Source organism: Bos indicus, chromosome 26, assembly GCF_029378745.1.
Source record: "Bos indicus isolate NIAB-ARS_2022 breed Sahiwal x Tharparkar chromosome 26, NIAB-ARS_B.indTharparkar_mat_pri_1.0, whole genome shotgun sequence".
Lineage (NCBI taxonomy): Eukaryota > Metazoa > Chordata > Mammalia > Artiodactyla > Bovidae > Bos > Bos indicus.
This window is the reverse complement of record NC_091785.1, coordinates 22,358,883-22,385,837: the sequence shown is the minus strand read 5'-3', so window position 1 is coordinate 22,385,837 and position 26,955 is coordinate 22,358,883. Positions and strand designations below refer to the sequence as shown.

The 26,955-nt window shown below is 42.1% G+C and overlaps 1 long non-coding RNA gene across 5 annotated transcripts in view; it reads right to left on the bottom strand.

Moving 5' to 3' along the window:
* Nucleotides 1-220: 220 nt before the first annotated feature.
* LOC109553221 (uncharacterized) overlaps nucleotides 221-26,955 on the bottom strand; it is a 39,401-nt gene continuing 12,666 nt past the window's right edge. For 2 of the 5 annotated variants that reach the window (XR_011564259.1, XR_011564262.1), the window contains 3 exons: nucleotides 17,737-17,916; nucleotides 16,654-16,808; nucleotides 221-7,416 (listed from right to left, as the gene is read on the bottom strand). This is a non-coding gene — a long non-coding RNA (uncharacterized lncRNA). The remainder of the gene's footprint in view (nucleotides 7,417-16,653; nucleotides 16,809-17,736; nucleotides 17,917-26,955) is intronic. The other 3 variants (XR_002179991.2, XR_011564260.1, XR_011564261.1) reach the window with 3 other exon arrangements.

Here is a 26,955-nt window from a genome sequence, read left to right as displayed (position 1 = left end):
GAAGTTCTAGGTCCTTTGTTATTGGGCCTCAGCTTTATTCCTAACTGCTTCCTTAAATGCCAGCCAGACTGATCCATACTATGCCCCCTACATCAGATACAAAATACTTCCACCTCTACTTCCTTGCTCTCTCCTTTTTCTTCTTTCCTTTCTTTTTCTTTATGGGAACAGCTTTATTCAGATATAATTCACATTCCATACAATCCATCCATTGAAAGTGTACAATTCAATGGTTTTTAATATGTTAAAATTAAATAGAGTCGTGCACCATCACCACAATCAATTATAGAACATTTTCATCACCCCAAAAAGAAATTCCATACCCTTTAACAATCACCTTCATTCCTCCCAGCCTCCCCCAGCTGGAGGCAACCACCAATATATTTTTTGTCTCTAGGAATTTGCCTATGCTTGACATTTCATAGACATGGAATCACACAGTGTATGGTCTTTTGTCCCTGGCTTCTTTCACTTTGCATAATTTTGCAAGATTCATCCATGTTGTAGCATGCAACAGTTCTTTCATTCCTTTTTTTTGTTTTGTTTTAATTTATTTTTTGGCTGTGCTGGGTCTTCGTTGCTACACCCAGGCTTTCTCCAGTTGCAGTGAGTTGGGGCTGCTCTTCACTGTGGTGGGCAGGCTTCTCATCGAGGTGGTTTCTCTTGCTGTGGAGCACAAGCTCTAGGCTGTTGGGCTTCAGTAGCTGTGGCTCATGGCTTAGTTGCTCCAAGACATGTGGGATCTTCCTGGATCAGGGATCGAACCTGTGCCCTGTGCATTGGCAGGCAGATGCTTAACCACTGGACCACCAGGGAAGCCCTCTTTCATTCCCTTTTGTTACTTATATTCTATTGCTCTTTCCTTTCTGGAATGCCTTCCTCCTCCAATAACTTTCCTTTTAGGGACTGAAGCCCAGGGCCTCAGCAAAAACCAAAAAGAAAAAGAAAAATCTGCTTTTCCGAGTTTACAATTTTAAGATCAAATGTAGGATCTGAGACACCCACAATAGAGGCCATGAGGAGTCTGACCTCAGTTCCAGTTTCCCTCCAACAGACACTTGGCTGAGCTGACTAGTCTGTTGACAGCTCCATAGGCAATGATCCCCACACTCCATACTTTCACAGCAAGGAAAAAAAAAAAAAACAAAACCACAAACACCTACTAAACTCCAGCCCTTTTCCTTCAGCTCCTAGGCTTATACTCCAGGTGATTCTGACTCCTCCAAGACCCTACCCCAATCCCTCTCCCCCTTCCTCTGGCTCAACCTTCTGTTCCACTATGGCTCCATCTTTTTTCCTCTCCTGGTTCTTCCTTTCCTGTTGTTCCCCCTTACCTTGCCCCTTTCCTCCTCACTCCCCATCCTTTTTTAGTCTCTTATCTTTCCTATCCCCTTCCTGTTCTCTTCTTTTTCCATATCTTGGTTGCTCCCTTCTTCCCTCATCTCCTCGCACTGCCGTTTTTCTCCCCTTCTCTCCTCTCTTAGTGCACCCCTTGTACAGGTGTGGAGCTGGGAAGGCCCTTAGGCTCATCTCACGGAAGACAGCCAGGCATCTAGAAGTCAGATCTGAGGTTGAAAGTTGGCTGCATCAATTAATAACTGTGGAATTTTGAGCAAATTACTCAACCTCCCTCATAGGATTAAAGGTATGTAAAGTAGCACCCAGTGAGCTCTCAGTCACCATTCCTTATCCTTTTCAAGCTCACCCTGGAGAAGAGAGGAGCCCCTTCCCCACAGGTTCCACAGAACCGCCAATCCCCTCTGTAATCTTTCCTTCATACCTTCTTATCTGGCCCCACCCATACCTCACATGCCATCGCTCTCATCCGGAGGCCACCTGATGCTGTCTCCCCACCTTTGCTGTCCCTCGATCCTTTCTACAGCTTTGCTACTCCTCTCCCCGCCCCACCCCACTTTTGCAACTCTTTTCCAGGCTTCTCCTCAGGGAAGAGCCTTACTGTGCAGGTACTGGGGCTTCTGTGTGACTTTAAGTCATGCAAATCCTCAGGGCCTGGGGTGGTCTCAGTGGCAGAAAGACCCAGCTCACCTGAGTGCCTTCTGATGGGCTGATTCTCTCAGATGGGGCTTCCGTGGTTCCACTGAGTCTAGTGGAACTTCCCAGGTGGCGCTAGTGGTAAGGAACCCGCCTGCCAATGCTGGAGATGTAAAGAGACATGGGTTTGACCTCTGGGTCGGGAATAGGGCAGAGGAGCCTGGGGCATAGGGTCGAAAAGAGTCAGACACGACTGGAGCAACTCAGCATGCACATACACACTATGCTTAGTGGGCAAATGTCACAGGCACGTCTAGTCCTTGGAGCCTCAGGACCAGTTCTTTCTGATGGGGCTGGGCTCAGCTTGAGTTTTAAAATTTCTCTTCTTCCTCCTCCTCTTTGTTAAGTTCTCCATGTTATCCTAGTTGTGAGAACCTGCTAAAGAAAGTTTTGAAAGTACATAAAAGTGAAAACAGGCAATTTCTTCCAAAATTGTGTTGCCCCTCTCTGACCATATGGTCTAGGTGAGAATGTGAGCTGCGCATTGTGTTGTTTTTAAAATACTGGAATGCTGCTCTAATGACAATGGAAGTAGTGATAATAGGTGAATCAACATTTTCTATGTGCACTATTCTAAATGCTCTTTATGTTTAGCTCTGGTATTATCATTATTTCCAGTAACAACTGAGAGACACTGGCCTTACAAAGGTTGAGCATTTGCCCTAGACCATGCTGTTGGTAAATACGTGGTAGAGCCAGGATTTGAATCTGAGTTTGACTCCAGAGCTCCTGTACAGCCTCTCCTCTCTACTGGGTGTTCTTTACACGCAGTGTCTGTGTTCCCTCTGACTTGGGAGACTAGATCTCCTGTCATTTCATGGCCTCTATACAGCATTCTCCATTGGTGGATCTTTGCGTGCGTGCTAAGTCACTCAGTTGTGCTCGACTCTTTGCAACCCTATGGACTCTAGCCAAGCAGGCTCCTCTGTCCATGGGATTCTCCCAGCAAGGATACTGGAGTGGGTTGCCATGGCCTCCTCCAGGGGATCTTCCTGACCTAGGGATCAAACTTGTGTCTCGTATGTCTCCTGCATTGGCAGGGGGTTCTTTACCACTAGCATCACCTGGGAAGCCTTGGTGGACCTTTAGGAGACAGGAAACCAGTGAAGCCTGGGTTAACTCTTTGGGAAAAGTCCTACCAGGCCTGAGAGCCAGTCATCCTCACCTGTTTCTAGGGATGCTAAGGGCTGGACCACAAAGGGGCTGATCCTGAGGATGCAGTGTTCCTTCTGGAAATTAATAATTCTGCAGCCACAGCTGTAAGTATTCAATAATAACCACAACTATCTGTAGGGCTTGGGCTAGAAGTCAGGCCTTCTTTAGACACTATTTTGTAAAGCCATTTTATTTTGGCTGCTCTTGGTCTTTGTTGCGGTGTGAGGGGCTCTTTGTTGTGGTCCAGTCTTCTCTCTTGTTGCAGTGTGGTCGAGGGTGCGGGTTCCCGAGGGTGTGGGCTTTCTAGATGTGGGCTTAGTGGGCCCACAGCAAGTGGGATCTTAGATCCCCAACCAGAGATGGAACCCACCTCCCCTGCATTGGAAGGTGGATTGTTAACCACTGGACCACCTGGGAAGTCCCTATAGAGACTTTCAGTGAGCCCCCACAATAACTCTACAAGGTGGGTGAAATGATTTGCCCAAAGTAAGTGTTAGGATTCAAATCTAGGCTTATCTGGGGCTGGACTATTTCCATCTTGCCCTTCTCTTTTCTGTAACAAGGGTAAACATTCACTAAGAGTGAGCCTGTGTCCTGTGCCGGGCGCTCTGCTGGAATTCTTCCATATATTATTATCTCCTTGAATCTGCACAGTAATACCTTCAGAGAGAGATGATAAATATTCCAGTTTTACAGATGAAGAAGCTGAGGTTCAGAAAAGTTGAACCCAAGCTCAAAGTTGTACTCAAGATTTCATGGCCAGTAAGGAGGAGAAACAATATTCACCCTCCCGTTGCTTGACTCCTGAGCTTATGGCCTGTTTGCAACCCGGGATTAGAGGGCAGAGTTTTTATCTGGATTGAGGGTTTGAACTACAGCTGGTTCAGCCCAAGCAGGCCCTTGTTTAGGGAACAGGTAAGGGCTGAGATCTGCCTGAAATTTCTTCAGGACCCCAGGTTCTTCCTCTGACACCCTCTATGGGGTAAATCAGAGAGGAGGCTGGCTGCTCTTTCTCTTTCTGTGAGGGGGTCATAAGGAATCTCTGTGATGTTTTCATGGTTGTGCTTTAGTCCCCGCATCCTGTACATCTAGTCCCTGCTGAGCTTTTGGCTTTCTTGATTTTGTTTAAAAGAAAAATAGCCCATGCCTGAGACTCACAGACTGGAAAGAACTTTGAAGGAGATCTACTCATGCAACCTTCCGTTTGATGCCTCTCCGCACCCCAGATTCTTCCTCTCTCAGGATTTCACACGGTCTTGGATAGGAGAGGGAAAAGAATGAAGGTGGAAGCATAAGGACTGGAATAAATCCTTCATGGTTCTGAACACTGTAGATCAGCAGTTCTCAAAGTATGCTCTGGGACCCCATGGGTCCTCCAGATCCTTTCAGGGGTCTGCAAGGTCAAAATTATTTTCATAATAATACTGTTATTTGCTTTTTTCACTCTTATTCTCTCACCAGTATATGGTGGAATTTTCCAGAATTATGTGATATTGCAACAGATGAAATATAAAAGCAAATATGAGAATTATATCTTCAATGAAGCCAGAAATTAGATTTACAAAAATGCAAAGCAATTCTACTCCTTTCACTAATTTTTTGGAAAATATTTATATGTAATGAGTTTATTTCGGAGAAGGCGATGGCACCCTACTCCAGTACTCTTGCCTGGAAAATCCCATGGACAGAGGAGCCTGGTAGGCTGCAGTCCATGGGGTCGCTAAGAGTCAGACACGACTGAGCGACTTCACTTTCACTTTTCACTTTCATGCATTGGAGAAGGAAATGGCAACCCACTCCAGTGTTCTTGCCTGGAGAATCCCAGGGAGGGGGGAGCCTGGTGGGCTGCCGTCTATGGGGTCGCAGAGTCAGACATGACTGAAGTGACTTAGCAGCAGCAGCAATGAGTTTATTTATTTAAAACATGAGTTAACTATCTATAGAACTTCTCAGTTTCAATTTCTAATATGGTAAATATTGATAGCTATAACCCACATAAACAAAAACTCTTTGGGGTCCTCAATACTTCTCAAGAATGAAAAGGGTCCTGAGAGCAAAAAGTTTGAGAACTGAGCTTTAGACCATCACTAGCATCACACTGACATTATCTTAGGTCTAATTGTGAGTGGAGCAAAAGGTTTCTAGAATCACAATCCCGACAACTGGCATTTCTTGTGAGAAGAGCCAGTAATAGCTAGGTCCTCTAACCCCAACAGGACCCAGAGATGATAGCATAAAAATCTGAACCAGAGTCAGGCTCAGTTCAGTCCAGTCACTCAGTCGTGTCCGACTCTTTACACGGACTGCAGCATACCAGGCCCCCCTTCCATCACTATCTCCCGGAGCTTACTCAAACTCATGTCCATTGAGTAGGTGATGCCATACAACATCTCATCCTCTGTCGTCCCCTTTTCCTCCCACCTTCAATCTTCCCCAGCATCAGGGTCTTTTCAAATTAGTCAGTTCTTCGCATCATGTGGCCAAAGCATTGGAGCTTCAGCTTCAGCATCAGTCCTTCCAATGAATATTCAGGACTGATTTCCTTTAGGATGGACTGCTTGGATCTCCTTGCAGTCCAAAGGACTCTCAAGAGTCTTCTCCAACACCACAGTTCAAAAGCATCAATTCTTTGGTGCTTAGCTTTCTTTATAGTCCAACTCTCACATCCATACATGACTACTGGAAAAACCATACCTTTGACTAGACGGACCTTTATTGGCAAAGTAGTGTCTCTGCTTTTTAATATGTTGTCTAGGCTGGTCATAATTTTTCTTCCAAGGAGTAAGCATCTTTTAATTTCATGGCTGTGGTCATCATCTGCAGTGATTTTGGAGCCCAAGAAAATAAAGTCTGTCACTATCTCCGTTGTTTCCCCATTTATTTGCCATGAAGTGATGGGACTGGATGCCATCATCTTAGTTTTCCGAATGTTGAGTTTTAAGCCAACTTTTTCATTGAACAGTATGAAGAGAATCAGGCTAGGCCCTATAATATCAACTATATCAAAGAGTAAATACATTTGTGGAAATGACTTAAGAAATGAGATTTTTGGCGATATTTTTTCTTCAATTTCATTGAAGTACACTAACCTGCACATATTTAAAGTGTACAATTTGGTCAGTTTTGATATATGTGTACACCTGTGAAAATATCACCATAATCAAGATTACAAAGATTTCCATCACTCCCAAAGTTAGTTTATGCCCCTTTGTAATTCGTCCTTCCCTCCACCCCATCCCCAGACAACTGCTAATATGCTTTCTAACTCTATAGATTAGTTTGTATTTTCTGCAATTTTATACGCATGGAATCACACAGTAAATACTTTTCTTTTGGCCTGGGTCTTTTACTCTGCATTGATGATTTTGAGATTTATCCATGATATTGTGTTGGGGATGAGATTTGAACTCTAGTTCTGCCATGTATTAACTCCAATGAGTTTGGGGAAATTACTTAAACTGTTCTTCACAGAGGAAACAATAAATAAAATTCCTATCTTGCATAGTTGTGAAGATAAAATAAGTCAATATAAATAAATAAAACACTTAGTTCAGTTCCTGGTACTTACTGGGTAGTTGATAAATAATTTTTTTTGAACATATGTCTGGGGTAGGAATTAAGGAGGGTAACTAGCACAGCATGGGGATGGGGGAGAATCCTGTTTAGACTAACTTGATTCATAGCTCAGGGGTAACTATTTGTTAAATGTTTCTCACTTGCACACCCCAAACCTCCACACGTGCCAAGTTAACCAGGAAATTTTCCTTTAGCAAGGGCTGGGAACATGGAAATTTGTAGCTTTGAAAGTCCTGCCAATTTGGAGTCACCCTGTTGGGGAAAAAAAGAGTCCCACTAGGTTGCTTTGAAATGGAAAAGGCATATTCCTTCTTCTTCATTGATTCCAGGTCCAACTGGCCTGATTTGCTCAAACTTGGGATGAAAACCCCTTGTCTGGAGATGGAGGTGGGCTTCAGAAGGTACTTGGCCAGAGGAAGTGGGGGATTGAGGTTTCTGTGTGACTCACTGCAGCTGAGCCTGAGTCGGGACAGAAGTGGTTGAGCTGAGGAGTTTCTCCGAGGATCCAAACGGGTTCCATTGCTTCTTGGCCTTTTAAGCGCCGCAATCATGTTGTGCTTGCTACTGGCAACTGAAGCTTGTGTCCTCATGCTACTGAGAATAACTGCTCTTTCCTAAGCCTGAAGACATAGTCTGAGAGGGAAAAAAAACCAAACACAAAGAGGACAAGAGAGAAGAGAGGAGGGCGGGTGAGAGCAGGCTGAATTGATCGATGTCTGTTCAGGTCTGGCTGGAAAACACAATGAAGTGAAAAGGCTTCTTGGTTGGCGTGCTTTTCTTCATCTTCTTCCCCCAGGGTTGGAAGTGGGAGGGAGGGATGGAAAAAAAAGAAAGGAAGAGGTGGAGGATTGGCAAGGCCTGAGCAGAAGCAGCGCACCACCCTCAGAATTGGGGAGGGAAAAGTAACTTGGTGATTCTGGAACCCTCTCGGGGCACCCACTTACTGGTCAATCCTTTCCTTCCAAAGGAGACTGTGACTCAGGGCAATGCTGCCAGTAGGGCATTTTGAATGATGGAAAGTTAAAGTATCAGAAGCCAGCCCATCCCTGCCCTAGAAAAAACACCAGATAATTCCAGTTGGGGGTGGGATGGGTGTTGATGTTGGTATTTTTCCAGTTTAGAGTATCTGCAAACTTTTATTGCGTTCTTACTTTGTGCCAATTCCTATCCTGAAGTACTTTGTAGCAGTTGTCTCAATCCTTCCAACAGCTTTGTGAGGTGAGGGTTGTGTTATTATCCCCATTGTACAGATAAACAGAAACTTACAAAGGTTAAGTAAAGAACCTAAGGTCATATAATTAGTAAGCGGCAGAACCAGGCTTCCTTATCAGGTCTGTTTGAACTCTGAGCCTGCATTCTTGAGCACCTCTCTGTGCAATATGTTCAGATATTGTTTCTTAAACAGTTCACAGTTTACTATTTTTCTGAGAGGAGGAGGCTTGGAGCTGGGAAGATGGTACCTGGATAGTTATGTGTGAAATTCGCTACAGTACAAAGTTGAAATAAATGCTTCAGCAGGCCAAAGAAGAGAATACTTATTTCCATAGGCCTGGGATGATGAAATTAAGGAAATCCTTTTACTTGAAAAAAAAAATTGAAGTATAGTTGATTTACAATATTATATTACTATAGTTTCAGGTGTTCAATATAGTGACTCAGTATTTTTGTAGATTATACTCCATTTTAAGTTATCATGAAATACTGGCTATATTCCTTGTGCTGTACAATATATCCTTGTAGCTAATTTATTTTATACATAGTAGTTGGTACCTCTTAATCCCCTACTCCTATCTTGTTCTTCCCTACTTCCCTCACTCCACTGGTAAACGTTAGTTTGTTCTCTGTAGTGGAAGTCTTTTTCTATTTTGTTATATTCATTCGTCTTATTTTTTAGAGTCCACATTTAAGTGACAACATATAGCATTTGTCTTTGTCTGACTTATTTCACTAAGCATAATACCCTAATACCTTCCAGGTCCATCCATATCATTGCAAACGGCAAAGTAAAATTCTTATGACCAAGTAATAGTCCATTTTAATATATATCACATCTCTATTTATCTGATGATAGGCACTTAGGTTATTTCCACGTCTTGGCTAATGTAAATAATGCTGCTATTTAAAATAATTTATTTTCAAATCAGGGTTTTTGTTTTCTATTTTTTTTAAATGTGTGACTTTTTAAAAGGTTAGAAGCTCAAGCAGCAGCGCTAACTGCCTGGCGTCATCTAGGACTGTGACCTTGGTTAAATCACTTGCCCTTTCTGAGATTTGAGTTTGTCATCTGGAAAATGAAGGTACATTCCTTCATTCAACAAATGTTTGCTGCTGCTGCTGCTGCTAAGTCGCTTCAGTCGTGTCTGACTCTGTGCAACCCTATAGACGGCAGCCCACCAGGCTCCTCCATCCCTGGGATTCCCCAGGCAAGAACATTGGAGTGGGTTGCCATTTCCTTCTCCAATGCATGAAAGTGAAAAGGGAAAGGGAAGTCGCTCATTCGTGTTCGACTCTTCCCGACCCCATGGACTGCAGCCTACCAGGCTCCTCCATCCGTGGGATTTTCCAGGCAAGAGGACTGGAGTGGGGTGCCATTGCCTTTTCCACAAAAAATGTTTACCGAGAGCTATTTTGTGTCAGGCATTGTCCTAGGCAACAGAAATGTATTGGTGAATAAGATAGACAAGGACCCTGCACTCACAGAGCTTCCATTCCTGTGGGGACCTACTTCTTCCCTGATCTGCTTGACCAAGTCTGTTTCCATGGGACCATGGACCTAACCTTTATAACACTTAGCAATTGTTGTAGTTTTTTGACCAAAGTCTAAACTCATTGAGGGCAGGCACAATGTCTGATTTTTTATTTTGTTTTTAGCTCATCAGCCACTGGTTCATATTAGGCGTTCATTAAATACTTGTTGAATAAATAAATGAAATGAGATTGTGTATATAAAGGACCTGGCATAGTGAGACTCAGTGAAACATTATCTTCTAGTATGACTTGACATTTATGCTTCTCAGTTTGAAAAATGACATAAGCCACATCTATACCTACCTGCCTTTGATATCTAGTTCTGCGTAAAGGACTCTGCTGTTTGCCTACTTAACTGTCGTTGCCCTTTCTCCTTGTTGGCAGACCCCAGAGTTTTTGATTGTTCACCCTTCCTCTACCTGTAGATCTGTAAGTGGCACAACTGGGATTTGAATCTAAGCAGTAGGTTTCATGGTATGAGCTTTTAACCTTTAAAAAAAAAATCACATATTGGTAAATATTTGCATATCATAAATCTGACAAGGAGTTAATATCCAAAAAATATAACTTCTACAAGTCAACAACAGGAAAACAAACAACCCAGTTAAAAACTGGGCAAAAGGGTTTAACTTTCTCTAAAGAAGGTAAACAAATGGCTAGCAGGCACATGAAAGATATTCAACATCACTAGTTATTAGTGAAAAGCAAATCAAAGCCATGATCGGAATCTTATCTCAAACCCATTAAGATGGATATAACCCAGAAAATAACAAGTATTGGTGTGTATGTGGAGCAGCTGGAATGCTTGTACACTGTTATCGAGAATTTAAAATGGTACAGCCCCGGGGGACTTCCCTGGTGGTCCAGTCATTAAAACTCCGAGTTCCTATTGCAGGGGGTCCAGGTTTGACCCTTGGTCAGGGAACTATACCGTGTATGCTGCAACTAAAGGTCCTATGTGCCACAAGTAAGACTCGGCACACACACACAAAATATCTGTAACTTGAAATAGTTTAGCCAGTAAAACTTTTTTTTTTTTTTAAGTGATGCAGCTACTATGGAAAATAGTGCGGTGGCTCCTTAAAAAAGAGACAGCATTTGATCCAGCATTTCCACTTTTGGGTATATACCCAAAAGAATTGAAAATAGGGTCCTGAAGAGGTATTTATATACCCATGTTTGTAGCAGCATTATTTGCAATAGCTAAAAGGTGGAATCAACCTGTGTCCTTTAGTGAATGCTTGTTCATTTGCTAAGTCATGTCTGACTCTCTGCGACTCCATGGACTGCAACACGCTAAGCTTCCCTGTCCTGCACTATCTCCTGGAGTTTGCTCAAACTCATGTCTATTGACTTGGTGATGCCATCCAATCATCTCATCTTCTGTCACTCCCTTCTCCTCCTGCCCTCAATCTTTCCCAGCATCAGGGTCTTTTCTAATGAGTCGGCTCATCACATCAGGCCTTTGATGATGGTTAAATAAATAGTGGAATATCATCCAGCCTTTATTTTTTATTTATTTATTTTTTCTTTTTTTTTTTTTTCATCCAGCCTTTAAAAGGAAAGAAACTCTGATATATGCTACAGATGCATGAAACTGAAGACATGCTAAGTGAAATAAACCAGATACAAAACGATAAATAGTATATGATTCCACTTCTATGAGGTATCTAGAGTAGTCAGATACACAAAGACAGACAGTAGACTGATGATTGCTAGGGGGTTGGGGGTAGTTATTGATGAACAGGTACAGAGGGAGGGCAAACCAGGATGAGCAGCTTGGAGCTGGGCATGGCAGCCCCAGAGTGAATATCCTGTGGGGTTGACCTGCAGTGTCAGCAGCATGAGTGTCCCATAGCCCACCATGCAGAGATGAGTTCAGCCGAGGAGGCTGGAGGCCCATGAGGAAAGGCTCTGTAAGTGCCTGAAGAAGGGCCCTCGGCTGGGCCAGCAGCTGCCCTTGACTGTGGTGGAGTCCGTCAAAGTGCGTGCTGTGGAGAGTGGGGAGCTATGTTGGTCCCTCTCAAAAAAATAGGTGCAGAGCTTTTATTTTGTAAAATGAAAAGAATTCTGTAGATGGATGGTGGTGATGGTATCACATCAATGTAAATGCACGTGAAGCCTTTGAACTGTATATTTGAAAATGGTTAAGATGATAAATTTTATGTGTATTTCAATTTTAAAAAAGTTAATGATCAATTTTTTTTCAGCTAAGATTGTCTATTAGTATGAGGATTATATTTCAATATAACTGATGTATATATGTGTATACGTATATGATGTCACGACTGAGCGACTTCCCTTTCACTTTTCACTTTCATGAATTGGAGAAGGAAATGGCAACCCACTCCAGTGTTCTTGCCTGGAGAATCCCAGGGACAGAGGAGCCTAGTGGGCTGCTGTCTATGGGGTCCCACAGAGTCGGACATGACTGAAGCGACTTAGCAGCAGCAGTAGCATAAAGCCACATATTAAAAATGAAAATAAAAGAACTTTCTTAAGTTCATTATCTCAGGCCTGCAGGCCCACCAGGTCTGCAAGTTATGGCAATCACATTGGTGTTACTGGTGATGTGAGTACAAGTGGAGATGAGATTCTAGCCAGTGGGATATGAGGATAAGTCCACTGGGGGTAATTCTGAGATGAATTTCCTGATTAAAAAAGACACATGGAAAAAAAAAAAAGACATGGGAAGATAGGGCCTGTCTGCTTCTGCTTCTTATGTCTTCTTATCTTGTCCACCTAAGATGCCTAGAACCATAGCAACAATCTTGGAATCATGAATGGTGCTAATGGAGACAACTGAGGATTTCAGAATTAAAAACTGCTTCATCCAAGATGGTGACTCAATGACATCATTTAATTCTAAACTAAACAACCCTGGAACCCTCTTTCCTCCAGACTTACTGTATGGTATTATAAATGTTCTTTATTGTTCAAGCCATTTTGAGTTGAGTTTTCTGTAACTGGTGGTTACAGGCATCCTAACAGATGCAGACTATTATAAAATCAGGCTTAGGGTTTTCTGGCCCTTGGATTGCTTTTCTTTTGTGCAACCTTCCCTGAGTCAGAATAAAACTCACTTTCCTCTCCCAAGGAAGCACTGTTCTTTGACAGCAAAAAGTCTTTGGTGCGAGGCTGGGAGTCTGTGGCAGTTGTGGAGGTGCACCACCCAGACCTCCCTTCAAGGAGGAACTTGCCGCGGCTGTCTTTTGGAGCCAAGTCCTCACTCTTCACAGCCCTGGCTAATGACTGAGGGTAACGGGAGTGTGAGGCCTGGCCACTTCCACTCAGTGGAGGGCTCCTTTGACCAGCGGTCTTTCCTCCAGAGCCTTTTCCTGCCCACTGCTGCTCTTCTCCTTTCACAGACACCACCGCCCCCCACCCCAAACGGCTCCCACACCTCACTTGGGGTCTGCTTCTCAGAGGACCCAGCTGGCACAGAGTAGATCACGAATAACTCCTTTTGAGGGGCTTGTCCAGCCTGGTCTGAAAATAGGAGACCTACTTTCTCCTCCTTGTCATTCTATCTTTCTAAACATATTCCTAATATCTCGAACAACAGATCAGTAGACACTCAATTATTTAGCAATGAAGTGCCTCTTAATGCCAGCTCAGCTTTGTACTGGAGGCCTTGAGTTCCTTATCTCAGGCAAGTTAATCCTCAGGGAAATCCCAAGAGATGGGTACAGGTATCCTTATTTAACAGATGAGGAAACCGAGTCCTGAAATGTTAGGTGATGTTGCGAAGGTCACATTGTCAGAATGTGGCTGATCTCATTTTATTCAGATCTGGTTGTTAGCCCCTCAGAGAGCCCTGCTTTCCTACCTGGAGCACCTTCTCTACCTCCGTTGTTCCCTATGACTCTGCCCCACTTTACGGCTCTCTGAAATCACTGTTGTATTTGGTGTCTCTCTGTCTCTGAAAGGGAACCTTTCCATGGCAGCAGTCCTGTCTTATTTACTGCTGTAACCCCAGAATCTAGAACCATATCTGACATTAAGCACTATTCAACTAGTCACTGAGTGGATTAATAAAGGAAACTAAGCTCAATATATTTATTTACATATATATTTACTGTGAGATAATGAGTGTTTGTTGTTTTAAGCCACTAAGTCATGGGGTAATTTGCTAAGGCAGTGAGAGAGAAAAACATTGTGCAGATATTATATATTAAACATTTTAAATCAAGCCATTTCTGCCAGTTACTGGGAGAGCGCCTAAATTTGGAGTTGAAAGAGTTCCCCGGTGACCCAAGCCCCTGGGACTGCAGTCAGGGTAACCAAGTCCCAGCATGAGCTTGTCCCCATGGGCAGGTTTCAGAGCAAGGTTTAATGCTGTGTGTGTTCACACACCAAAGCTATTTTCACACAGAAAGTCTAAATCGTGCTGTGGATTTCCTTGAGGGCCATCCTGAAAGACTAAGCTGTTCGAGGTTCAGCTGTTCAGATGGAAGGAGGCAGTACCACCAGATGCCAGAGGAGGGGTCATTTTCATTCATCGTTTTTCTTAAACTTGCCACTGAAGTAGGGTACCCGGTCCAGAATCAGCCCCTGTAAGTGGCCCACACAGGCCCCTTGGTGCCTGCTGTGGGAATCCAGTTTTGGGCCAGCTGTCAGTCGTGGGGGCCCAGAGGCCTGCTCAGCATCACGGAGCTGCCATACCAGCCCAGGGTGACCCTCGACCTGGTGGTTGCCTGCTGAAACTAAACTCATATATATATGCGTGTGTGTGTGTGTGTGTGTTTAATTAATTTATTTAGGCTGTGTCGGGTCTTAGTTGCAGCCAGTGGGATCTTTCATTGCAGCCACGAGGGCTTAGTTGCCTCATGGCATGTGGGATCTTAGTTCAGCAACCAGGGATCGAACCCACATCCCCTACATTGGCAGGTGGATTCTTAACCACTGGACCACCAGGGAAGTCCCTCAACTCATCTTTAAGGCATGTTTATAATCACTGTTTTAAATAATAAGCCACCATATTTGAATAACACTCCATAGTTTACAAAGTGTTCCCATGGTCATCTCACGTGGTCTTCATAGAAATTGTTGAGGTAGAGCTGACATTGTTCAACCTTCAGGTTCTTCTCACACTTACTGGGCCTTCTGCCTGGAATTCTACCTCCACCCCATCCCCACCCCCATTCTTTGCCTCCATCCCTCTCTGCCCCCTTCTCTGTCACTTCCTTAGGAAGGCTGGCTCTGACCCTACAGCCCAGGTTATGAACCTGGTGTTACATACACTCTTCATACAATGGTAAACAGTTATGTAATTATTTTATGACTGGCTTCCCTGCTAGCTGAGGCTCGAGGAAGACAGGGCCTTGTTGTCCCTGGATAGGTCATATGCCACTGTGCCTGACACTGTGGTGCCCATTATACATATATGTGTGTGTGTGTATGAATATGACTGTCTAGATATGTATAAAATGAATGACTTTCATTCATTAGATGAAGAAATCAAAACCCATGGTCTAAGCCACTGTGGGAAGCTCTTTTGTTTGTTACCCACAGTAGGAAATTTTTATTTCTCATGACTCCAGAAAATATGCGTCCACACACACATACGATGGAGCTTAACTTATTGTGGACTAAACACTGATATTTTCTGTTCAGCTTGACTTCATTAAAAAATATTTAGTTCTAGTCTATTTCATTGATTTCATGACTGACTAATGTCTGAAGAACCTTGGACTAATGGACTTGCTCAAGGTCACCTAACTAGTATAGAGGTGGGATCAGAAGAATAATCCAATATTTCCCACCTATGACTCTTAAGTGGTTTTCTTGCGCTAAGGCAAAACTATCACAAAAGTCTTGTGTCAGTTTTGATAACCAGAGAACAGATTTGTCCTTCTGATTGTTAGTTGCAGTTTAGGCAATCCTGGTCTCACTGTCTGCAGGCATTTCAGTTTGGTTTGTCCAGGCACTTTGGCTCTCTGCAATGCAGCTGTCCACAGGTTTCTTCCTAGAAGCTCCAAAGGGAGAGATTTAGCCCTAATGGGTGGCACACCCAGACTTGCTGGAATTCTCATCCGAACATGAACATATGGACAGAGGCACATGGCACATTAAATGATTTACTGGGGTCAAAGATCAAGTCAATGGCAGACATCCTCAGGGTCTGTAAGGCTAAGACACGGGGAAGCCCCCGCTAGGCAGGGCCGTCAGCCTGGACCTGGTCAGCCGTCAGCCAGTTAATCTACAACGGCACCTTCTTTTCCTACCAGAGGGAGGTTTGACTTGAACTCCTGGGAGACCTGCCTTCTTGGAAGCTAGATTTCTCTGCTTCGGAGTCTAATTTAGCTGGTATTGGACTCAGAAAGCCTAGAGAAAGCTGAAACTTGTTTATTTGTTCTTTTATTCCTGGATTTATAATTTGACCTAATATACTGTATGTCTGTACATGTGTTGATCTCAAAAAATGTTTGAGCTTGCCTGCTTCTCAGGCCATGTTGGCAGGCAGCTGTTAAAGCCATCAGTGATGTTTGCTTCCAGTTACAAAAGAAAACATTCTCTATTTGGGGCTATGTTGTTGTTTTTTTCTTTCCTGATTTAAAAGGGGGAAATATGTTTCCCAGTAGAGATGTAAGGCTGCCCCCACCCCCTTCTAGGGCTCAGAATGACTGAGAAACCTTTTCGGCACACCTGGTTCATCATCTTTCTAATATTCATACTCTTTTTCTCTCCCTGAGGAAATATTCTTAAGGGATTTGGTTTAAAATTATTTGAGCAACTGGGCAGGTTTCTATCCCTTCCCTGGGGACACCAGTTTATAGCTCAACATCTCCCTCAAACACTGGTGTGTCTCTAGCTCAGAATGAGCCAGGTTGTGTCCCATTATCAGCTGTACTGATGAAATAACTGCTGATGGGACCAAGAAAACACAAGTAATTCTAACCTCTGCCCAGAACCTTTGAAGGAATGCATAAAACCCTGACCTTGCTTTGGTGCTTTAGAGAAACCATCTGGGGAAAACTTCATTTCCCAAAATATATATGAAATTGAGAGTTCCACTGGCTGGGAAGTAGGAAAAACCATATGGCAAATGTGGGGTTCACATATGCAAATATTTGTTTCAGAGAAAACTAAACACGGTAAGTACACTGTTGAAGGACTGACCTGCACCCTGGGGAAGAGCATGAGAGGAGCTGGAGGTGGAGAAGAGTGAGGGATGGAGAAGCCAAACTTCAGCTGGGAAACAGGACACAGGGCAGGATGGCTTGCTGGAGGGTGGAGGTGCCTTTGGAAGTGCTGGACCAAAGTTCAGGAACCAGCTGGAGGCGAGAGAGGCAGGGAGATTTGAAAATGAGGAATGGGTGCCTGTGGGGAAGATGTGGCTGCCTAAATGAAAGAGGCTTGGAGGGGAAAAACGACTTGACAAATAGTGCCTCAGAGGAATCCAGGGATGGTTAGAATCCCTCAAAGGACAGCTTTGACTCAAGATCGAAGATGAGATCTGGGCTGTTCCTTGAAAAGTCTCTATAACCCCAGGATTTCTGACTAAAGGACACAGTCAAGTTGAAATTGCTAAGCCACCAATTTAATGAGCTCATCACCTGAACCAAGGGACTCTAAGAAACAAGACTCTTATGTATTTATTTGTGGTCGTGCTGGCTCTTCACTGCTGCTCGGGCTTCTTTCTAGTTGCAGTGAGCAGGGGCTACTCTCTAGCTGTGGTCGCGGGCTTCTCATTGTGGTGGCTTCTCTTGTTGTGAAGCATGGGCTCTAGGGCGCTTGGGCTTCAGTCGCTGCAGCACGTAAGCTCAGTAATTGTGGTGTACAGGCTTAGTTGCCCCACAGTGTGTGGGTTCTTCCCAGATCAGGGAGCAAACCTGTGTCTCCTGCATTGGCAGGCAGAGTCTTTACCACTGAGCCTCAGGGAAGCCCTGAAACAAAACTTTTAAATAGTATCTTTTAAAAAATTTCAGATTCCAATTGTTCATTCCTGGCATATAGGAAAGCAATTGATATTTTATACTGACTTTCTAAAATGGAATCTCACTCCATTTATTTAGATCTTCTTTTATTTCTTTGATCAGTGTTCTGTGGCTTTCTATAGATCCTGTACATGTTTTGATAGATTTTATACCTAAGTATTTGTATTTTTTTTTTGGTGCTATTGTAAGTGATAGTTAAAAAAAATTTCAAATCCCAATTGTTCATTGCTGGTCTCTAGCAAAGTATAAGAAATTAGACTTTTACCTTAATTGCTGCTTTGAGCTTGTATCCAAAGCCACTCTGAGGGAAAGCTGGGGCAGGATGGGTCAGTAATCACAGCTGTCCCCTTCCCCATCTGTCTCTCCTTCCTCCTCTGTAAATATTTGTTGACCTCATTTGACTGAGTTGATGTTATGCTAAAGAACATCTAGGGAGGCGTGGGTACTGTTGAGAAATAAGGGGAAATGTGTAAGTCTTAAGGCTAAGATCTTTGGAGGAGAGATCTTTGAGGTCTTGGTTTTTGAGACAGAATGATGGGTGTGGGAGAATTAGAGGTAGCAGCATCATGAAAAGGGAGAGAGGGCTTTACCAGACAGTGTGGATAAAGATGTAGGCATATTATGCCTGATGTTATATGTAACAACCTACCAGAATAGTATGTGAATTGAGATCAAACTCTTGTTTCTGACTCAGAGAAATTAGATATAATTAAGTCATTGCTGTGTTAATGTTAATGCTCCTGTTGGTTTCAGAAAACAGCAAGATTACAAACACAAACTGCCTCTGTGTGACTTGGGGTTCATTGCTGACTTGATGTTTGTTGGTTGTAACAAAGTGTGGCTTTCAGTGAAAACAGTGTTGAGAAAAAGAAGATTCTAGCGAGGGATAAATTAGGAATTTGAGATTAGCAGATACAAACTACTATATATAAAATAGATAAACAACAAAGTCCTGTATAGCTCAGGGAACTATATTCAATATCTTTTAATAACTTATAATGAAAAAGAATATGAACAATTTTATATATATATATATATATATATATATATATATATATATATATATATATAGGTCTCCTGCATTGTAGACAGATGCTTTACCGTCTGAGCCACCAGGGAGGTCATATATATATACATACATATATACACACACACACACATATACAGGTGTGTGAAACTGACATTGTAAATCAACTCCAGTTAAAAAAAAAAAATTAAGTGAGAAGATTCTATCCCCTATCTTTTTATCCCCTAGTGCCTAGCAAGGTACCTGGGAAGTAGTTCTCAATACACGTATATTGAACAAATCTGGAAGCAACTGGCAAATTTAATGCCCAAGTGCCCAAGGCAGGAGCAAGGCAGAGATGAGCAACTGCATTCAACATAACTGACGGAAACAGACCAATCAAGATTCATGTGGCTTCCAGGGATTTTTGCAATAAGTAGTCCAACACTCTGGATGGAAGGCTGTTGCTGACCTAGTGATGGGGTATTTTGAAGACACGTCTCTGCTTTGGATTGCAGGTAACTGGGGACTCACACTTTCCCTAAGTCTGCAGAATGTCTACTGAGCTGTCAGAGAATGAAATGTGTAGCTAGGGAGATATGCCGGTGTGCAGGAGGACCATAAAGTGATAGGATAGCCCTTACAATCTTTTCTAGTCAAGATCACCTGTGACTCCCTTGAGCAGAAGCTCTTGAACCTTGAGGGGTGGGGCAAGGGGGAATTAAGAGGCAGCAAGTGCAGTGGGGGAACCACTTCTAAGAGGGCTGCTCTGAGTTGCAAGTACTTGCTGTATGAGGGAAGAGATATCCTCCCACCAAAGTCCCAGTTTTCAGTCTGAGTCCCAGGGAAATAATTTATACAAAGTTTTCACCTGGGACATTTCCCTGAGAACTGGCATATCATGCACATGTCTTTCATGCCTCTGCAAACACTAAATAAATTTCTTTAGGTGGTTACTCTGCCCAAGAACACAACCATTTTCTTTTTAGGCAAGGACCTAAAATTCAACAGTAATACTACTTCAGAGAGAGACGAATGTCCATTAACAGTTAAAGAGATAGGACTGGAAAAGGTCAGTTTTCATTCTAATACCAAAGAAGGGCAATGCAAAAGAAAGTTCAAAGTACTGCACAATTGCACTTATTTCACATGCTAGCAAGGTCATGCTCAAAATCCTCCAGGCTAGGCTTCAACAGTACGTGAACCAAGAACTTCCAGATGTTCAAGCAAGATTTAGAAAAGGCAGAGGAACAGAGATCAAATTGCCAACATCCACTGGATCACAGATTAGGCTAAAGCCTTTGACTGTGTGGATCACAACAAACTGTGGAAAATTCTTCAAGAAATGGGGATACCAGGCCACCTGACCTGCCTCCTGAGAAATCTGTATGCAGGAGAAGAAGCAATAGTTAGAACTGAACATTGAACAACAACTGGTTCAAAACTGGGAAAGGGATATGTCAAGGTTGTATATTGTCGCCCTACTTATTTAACTTATATGCAGAGTACATCGTGCGAAATGCCAGGCTGGATGAATCACAAACTGAAATCAAGATTTCCAGGAGAAATATCAATAACCTCAATAAGCAGATGACACCCCCCTTATGGCAGAAAGCAAAGAGGAACTAAAGAGCCTCTTGAGGAAAGTGAAAGGAGAGAGTGAAAAAGCTGGCTTAAAACTCAACATTCAAAAAACAAAGATCATGACATCTGGTTCCATCACTTCATGGCAAATAGATGGGGAAACAATGGAAGCAGTGACAAACTTTATTTTCTTGGGCTTCAAAATCACTGTGGACAGTGACTGCAGCCATGAAATTAAAAGATGCTCGCTCCTTGGAAGAAGAGCTATGACAAACCTAGACAGTGTATTAAAAAGCAGAGACATTATTCTGCTGACAAAAGTTGGCACAGTCAAAGCGATGGTTTTTCCAGTAGTCATGTATGGATGTGAGAGTTGGACCATAAAGAAAGCTTAGTGCTGAAGAATTGACGCTTTTGAACTGTGGTGTTGGAGAAGACTCCTGAGAGTCCCTTGGACTGTAAGGAGATCAAACCAGTCAATCCTAAAGGAAATCAACCCTGAATATTCATTGGAAGGACTGACACTGAAGCTCTAATACTTTGGCCATCTGATGCAAAGAGCCGACTTGTTGGAAAAGACCCAGATGCTGGGAAAGATAGAAGGCAGGAAGACAAGGGAACAACAGAGGATGAGATGGTTGGATGGCATCACCAACTTAATGGACATGAGTTTGAGCAAGTTCCAGGAGATGGTGAAGGACAGGGAAGCCTGGTGTGCTGCAGTCTATGGGGTCACAAAGAGTTGGGCATGACTGAGCGATTGAACAACAACAACAAAGAGAGAGGATTTATTGTGTGAGGTCAAGGGCATGAGCTTTGTTTTTCTTTAAAAATATATTTATTTATTTAGCTGTGCCAGGTCTTAGTTGCGGCATGTAGAATCTTTAGTTGCAGCATGTGGGATCCAGCTCCCTGATCAGGGATCGAACCCGAGCCCCCTACATTGGGACTACAGATTCTTAGCCACTAAAGTACCAGGGAAGTCCCAAGGGCATGAGCTTTGTAATCAGTCTAGTTGAGTTCCGTTTTTTCAGTTCTGCCTACACTAGCTTTGTGGCCTCGGACAAATTGCTTGATTTCTCTGAATCTCTGAGAAACAGGGATGATGATAACAATAATATCCATTCTGTTGACGTTATAGGCTATTGTTGTAGGCATAAAGTAGTATGCATTAATTATGATTGTTGTTGGGGCAAAATTGGCATCAGTAGTCCCTGAAAATTGCCCCAGGAGAGAGTCCATTTAGAAGCACTGACATGTGGAATGAATAGTCTAATCTGGGAGTCTTACCAGCTAAGGATTTTCATGGGAGGGCTTGCAAGAGGGCTAAAACATGAGTTTGCTTTGAGGAGTGGGTGGGATTCAGATGTGAGAGAACTTTTCTAGAAAGAGAATAGGTGGGAGCAAATGTTTAGAGGCCAGGATAAACAAGACATTTATGTCACCTATCAAATTCTGCCCACTCCACATTGCAACTTCTCTAACATGCTGGTATCTAGTTTAACATACAACAGGCTTTGCCATCCCTAATTTACAGATGGTGAAACTGAGACTCAGTAAGATTAAATGTGTTGCCCAAGGTCACCTAGAAAAGAAATGGCAGAGCCAGGGCTCAAATCCAGACTATCTGGGCCAAACTCAAAGGTCCTTCTGGAATATATGCTGCATGTTTGGAACACAGCACATAGTTTCAGTTTGGATGGAAAGGAAGGTTTCCTGCTAGGGCACTACGGGTGGAGAGAGGGCTGGGTAAACCAGAATATTGAGTGCAAGGCAAAGGGGTTTGTATTGACCACAAAGCCTAGGGTGGCAAAGTATGTGAGCAAGCAAGCCACATAATCTAATATTTATCCAGGATTTCCAAGGCATAGGCTATACCAACTAATAATTAGGCAGTTCAGAAGGGAGAAAGCTACCCTTCGTCTTTAGTCCTGAATGATTCCTCCTCTTGAACTTATTTTCTTGATTGTTATTCCTCAGCAATTTCCACCCCACAGATAGCATCATATGTCAATAATGAGCAAGGTGAAAGAGATCCTGATTGGTTCTGGATCCAGTAGTGAAGTACAGTGATGAAAGTGCTCACACACAGACTATTATAGCACCCTGAGTACCACTGAATCAAGCCTTCCGTAAGAGCCGTCTACATTCTTTTCCTAAGCTGAAGGTTTCAGTGTAGGTCAATGGTGAAAGGTGAATTGCTAGAGAGCTAATAGACAATGCCCACTCCTTCCTTACATTGTGTGAGGGAATTTCTTAACTGATTAAGTAGAAGTTTGCTTGGGATCTTAAGTGTGTAGCTGCAGTAGCAATTCCTTCTGTCCTCCAATCCCTTTTTTAAGGGAATTTTAAAATGAATGCTGATCTTCAAAGCTTCAACAAATGTATACGCCCTATGGCCACATTTTCACTGTTAGGAATTTATCAGCAAACTCAAGAATGTGAGTATGGTGTGCTCTTTATAATACCAAAACATTGGAAACACCTATTTTCACTACTGGGGACTTGGTTGAGTAAATTGTGGTCCATCTTACTCAGTAGAATGCTATGCAGCCATTAAAATGATATTGTTGAAGAATATTTAATGGCATAGAAAATGTCAACCTCCCATGGCACATCAGCATTCTTAGGTAGAATTGATATAATTTGATCCCTTAGATAGGCAACCACATTGGCTCTGTCACCACCTGATCTTCAACTCTTAGCCTTACACTTGGGATGCTGGAGATGTTGGAATTAATGAGCAAATCAGCAAATTCCAGCATCTTCTACTTAGTGCCGTGTCATCTTTAACCAGTGCAACTGAGTGTAAAATAAGTTCTTGAGTTTGTTAAAATGAGTTACAACACAAAGGCTCTCCAGTTTAAAAAAATAAAAAAAGAGAAAGGAAGGAACTCCCCTCCTTCCAGCTCCCCTCAAGTCTCTAATCTCATCTATGAAAAAGAACTGTACTTTACTGTCCACAAAACAGTCTGTTTTCAAAGTGAGAGAACTGCTCCGTGAGGGGAGCCATCAGTAACTGCGGTTCATGAATTCCTGCTTGTTTATAGAAAGCAGGGGCTAAGGATAGACACTTTGAAACCACCTGTGAAAGAATTAAAGACCAAGGGGGGCAAAACCCCCATCACAAACAGAATCTCACTGATCAAGTGTGAAAGAAAAGGAAGAAAGAAAAAGCCAAGTAGATCTTTGCAGGCAACCACTAGATGGACATAGAATTCAAAAACATTCTTTAGTGAGATCAAGGATAACAGGCTTTGAAGCCTGGAGGGCTGGCGAGTCTCAGGACCAGCCTGGCCATGGCAATCCCCACACCGAAGCATCCACAGTCTTGCACTTGCTGGAGTAAAGCATTTAAATGGGAACAATGTCAAATTTCACAGCTATCTTATGGCCAGTGACCTTACGGGACCCCAAAGGAAAGACAGATAAAAAAATGATTGTTCTCAACAAGTTCTTGAAAGCAGAGAAATCACATAGACAACCTCGAGAAACAACTTCAAAATGAAAATGTCCACAAACTGGCAGGCAAACAGTGCTTATTTATTTATTCACCTATTGATTCTTTTTACCGAGGACTCAACCGTGTGTTCTGACTCTACAGAATACACACAAAGATAAAGTCCATCACCACAGGTCATTTGTTTATGAGGATGATATTATTGTGGGAGAGGAAGAGGTCACAACTATTCTGAATTATTTAATCAATTTGAAACAGGTTTTATTGTTATAGAGACATAGTATCAGACCAAAAAACCCCCCATACATTAGGCGTGTCTTTTAGACCAGAATTTCAGTGACACTTCTCATGCCCTAACTATGTGTAAGTGAATCATCTTAATTTTTTAAAGAGAAAATTTAAAAGAAATAAACATTACACATGTGGTGAAAATTCCCTCTCATCATGGCCCTCCAAATCTCCCACCTTCCTTCCCAGAGGCAGCTATTACCATGAGTTTGAGGTGTATAATTCTGTTCCAATTTTTTACCTTTACCTGAATATATATGGTCCCTAAAGAATTATGATACTGTTTTGTTTGTAAATTTTTTGGTAAATGGTATCATACTATATATATTGCTCTGAATTTATTTTGCTAGTACATTCAACTTTATGTTTTTTCTACCTATCCAGGTAATTGCTTTATTCCTTTTTTAGACTTAATTTTTTTAAGTCTTTATTGAATTTGTTACAAATATTGCTTCTGTTTTATGTTTTGGTTTTTTGGCCAGGAGGCATGTGGGACCTTAGTTTGCCAACCAGACATTGAACCCATACCCCCCTGCATCGGAAGGTGAAGTCAACCACTAGGCTACCAGGGAAGTCCCTGGACTTAAATGTTTTAGAAGAAGAAACCAAGAAGGAAGAAAAAGTTTATTCATACAGAACAGTTACATGTACCTATATGTTTCTGCCTGACTCTGACTGGGACACTAAAGTCAGGAAGACTTCTTGGAAGAAGGGAGGCCTACATTCAGCTTTTGAAAAAGAGAGAGGAAAAAAAAAACAAGTGGCAAAGAATGTCATAGTACATTTCAGAGAGACCCCTTAAAGTAATATCCTAAACTAGGAATTGTTGAGGTTTGCTGTGTGATCTTTCTTTCACTATTTAGAATATGGGTTCTACGGCTTTTTTTTTTTTTTTTCTATTTTTACATTTTGGTTAGGTGAAAGTTTCAACTGTGAAAGTTCCTTTAAAAAGGAACGTAATACTAATCAAGATTTACTAAAACCAAACAACTTCAGAAATTCAATAAAACACTAGCACTGAAGTCCAACAGGTGACACACAAACCAATTACAAATGAAAGAGTCTTTGGTCAATGGGGTTGCTGGTGTGCTGAATAAAATACATTCAAAATGTATTTGCAGTGTGAGATAAAGATATGGAGGTCACAAGTAAGTGCTACTTGTGTTAGTAGTTTTAATTTTACCTTGTCAGCGCCCCATGTACAAAACTTGAGAAAGCGAGACTTTGATTTGTTCAGTTTCCTTAAGGAGGGGCCACAGAATCCTTGAAGCATGATTTGAAAAAGATGGATAAGATATTCCACCCAAAATTCAACATCACCTTTAATCTTGCCCTCTCCTCCTCTAATCCCTAGGTAATGTTTTGTGCTTCTTTTGCAGGAAAGCAATTTTGTTAATCACTTTAGCACCAATTCTTGCATCCCTGGCAATACTCAGAACTGCTTCCATCCAAGTCTTTGATGTGGGAAAGAAACACACACACTCTTTCGCATGTAATCTGAAAACAATTCACCTCTTGCCAATGAATGCACAGCACTCCACTTTAATAGAGAGCAAGTTCTGTGGAGGTTTCTAATCCTTTCTGCCAAAGAAGAGAAGAGAGAGAATCACTCAGGTAGCCCAACCTCATTCAGAAGTTAAAATCACTTGGAATGTTTTGTGGTGTGTTTGGGGCTTTTTAAAAATATCACTTGCTGAAGATTACTGCTCTCAGGGGAAATCAAAACAACTCAAGATCAAAAAAAATAAATAAAAAATAAAAAAATAAAGGTTCCTCAGCCCCAACTCAAACAGGATATTCTTCTCAACTCAGATAACTCTTGATCTAAGTGTATTACAAGAAACCTGCTTTAATCCCTCAAAGCAATGGTGTTATAGATAAGTAGCGGTAACATAGGTGGCTTAAATTCCAGAAGTGTACAAAAGACTTGGTTGGAAACAAAACTAAAAAAGAAAGAAAGCTCAATTCTGCATTGCTGTGACTTGAAGAGGGAAATTTAGGGCAGTAAAAATGCAAAGAATGACCCCTAAAAAATAAATCTCTATAAAAGTCTAGATTTGTCTTAATGGTCTTGTGTGTTGCTTACAGTATGTGTCTGAATTTGTGCGTGTTAGGGGTATGTTTGTGTAAGCATTTTAAGACAGGGAAATTGTTTTACTGATTTCTGGATCTGATGGGGTTCATTTGACAAATCTCTTTATATATTTTACTATGATAGTACCACATCCTGAAGCTTTGTTTCACAAAGGACTTTTAATAACTTAACCAATTTTAAGTTTAATTTAAAAATTTTAAACATTCCAGCATTTTATCTGTTTGGTCCTTTTTCCTAATGTATCCCTGCTTACTTAAATGCAGTGAGTATTCTTTTTCCTTCCATCAGTAATTGAAGTATTTTCACAATCTGGGTATTAATTTTGATCTACCTTCTGACATCCTAGTTAACATATCTCCTCCTCGGAAGCAAACACTGGTACTAGGTTAACATCCTAGTTAACATCTCCTCCTGCCCCCAACTCCTTCACTGTAGCTTTCTGAGGCAAGGTAGCAGTAATTTTTTCCATTATTCCCGAAATATGCTTGAAAATGTATAATCACTTTGCTGTATACCAGAAACTAACACAACACTGTAAATCAACTATACTTCAGTTTTTAAAAATCTATAATTTCTCAGGATCTCCATCTCTCATACCACTCAACAGAAGAATCACTGTGATCAGACCCACAGCTTCCCTAGCTTTTTAAAAAGATAATATTTATTATTCAATAGGCAATCCATACAGTTAATAGTCTAAAAATTCAAAAGGTATGAAATAGTGTATAGTGAAAAGAAACCCTATCCTGTACCCAACCAGTCCTCCTTGGAAGCAAACGCTGGCACAAGGCTTTGTGTCCTTGTCCAGAGAGAGCTGGCACCCGAAAAGTCGAAGCAGGCCAGCGTACTTTCCCACCCACCCCTCAGTGGTGACATGGATACACTCCTGCATTTTGCTTTTTCACTTAATGTTTATTAGCTACCCTTCTGCATCTGATCCTCCTCATTCTTTTTCACAGCTGTTTGTTTACTGTTCTATTCTATGGGTGTTCGGTAATGCATTTAAACAGTGTGAAATACATTTGTCCCAAACATTTCTATTCTCTGTCAA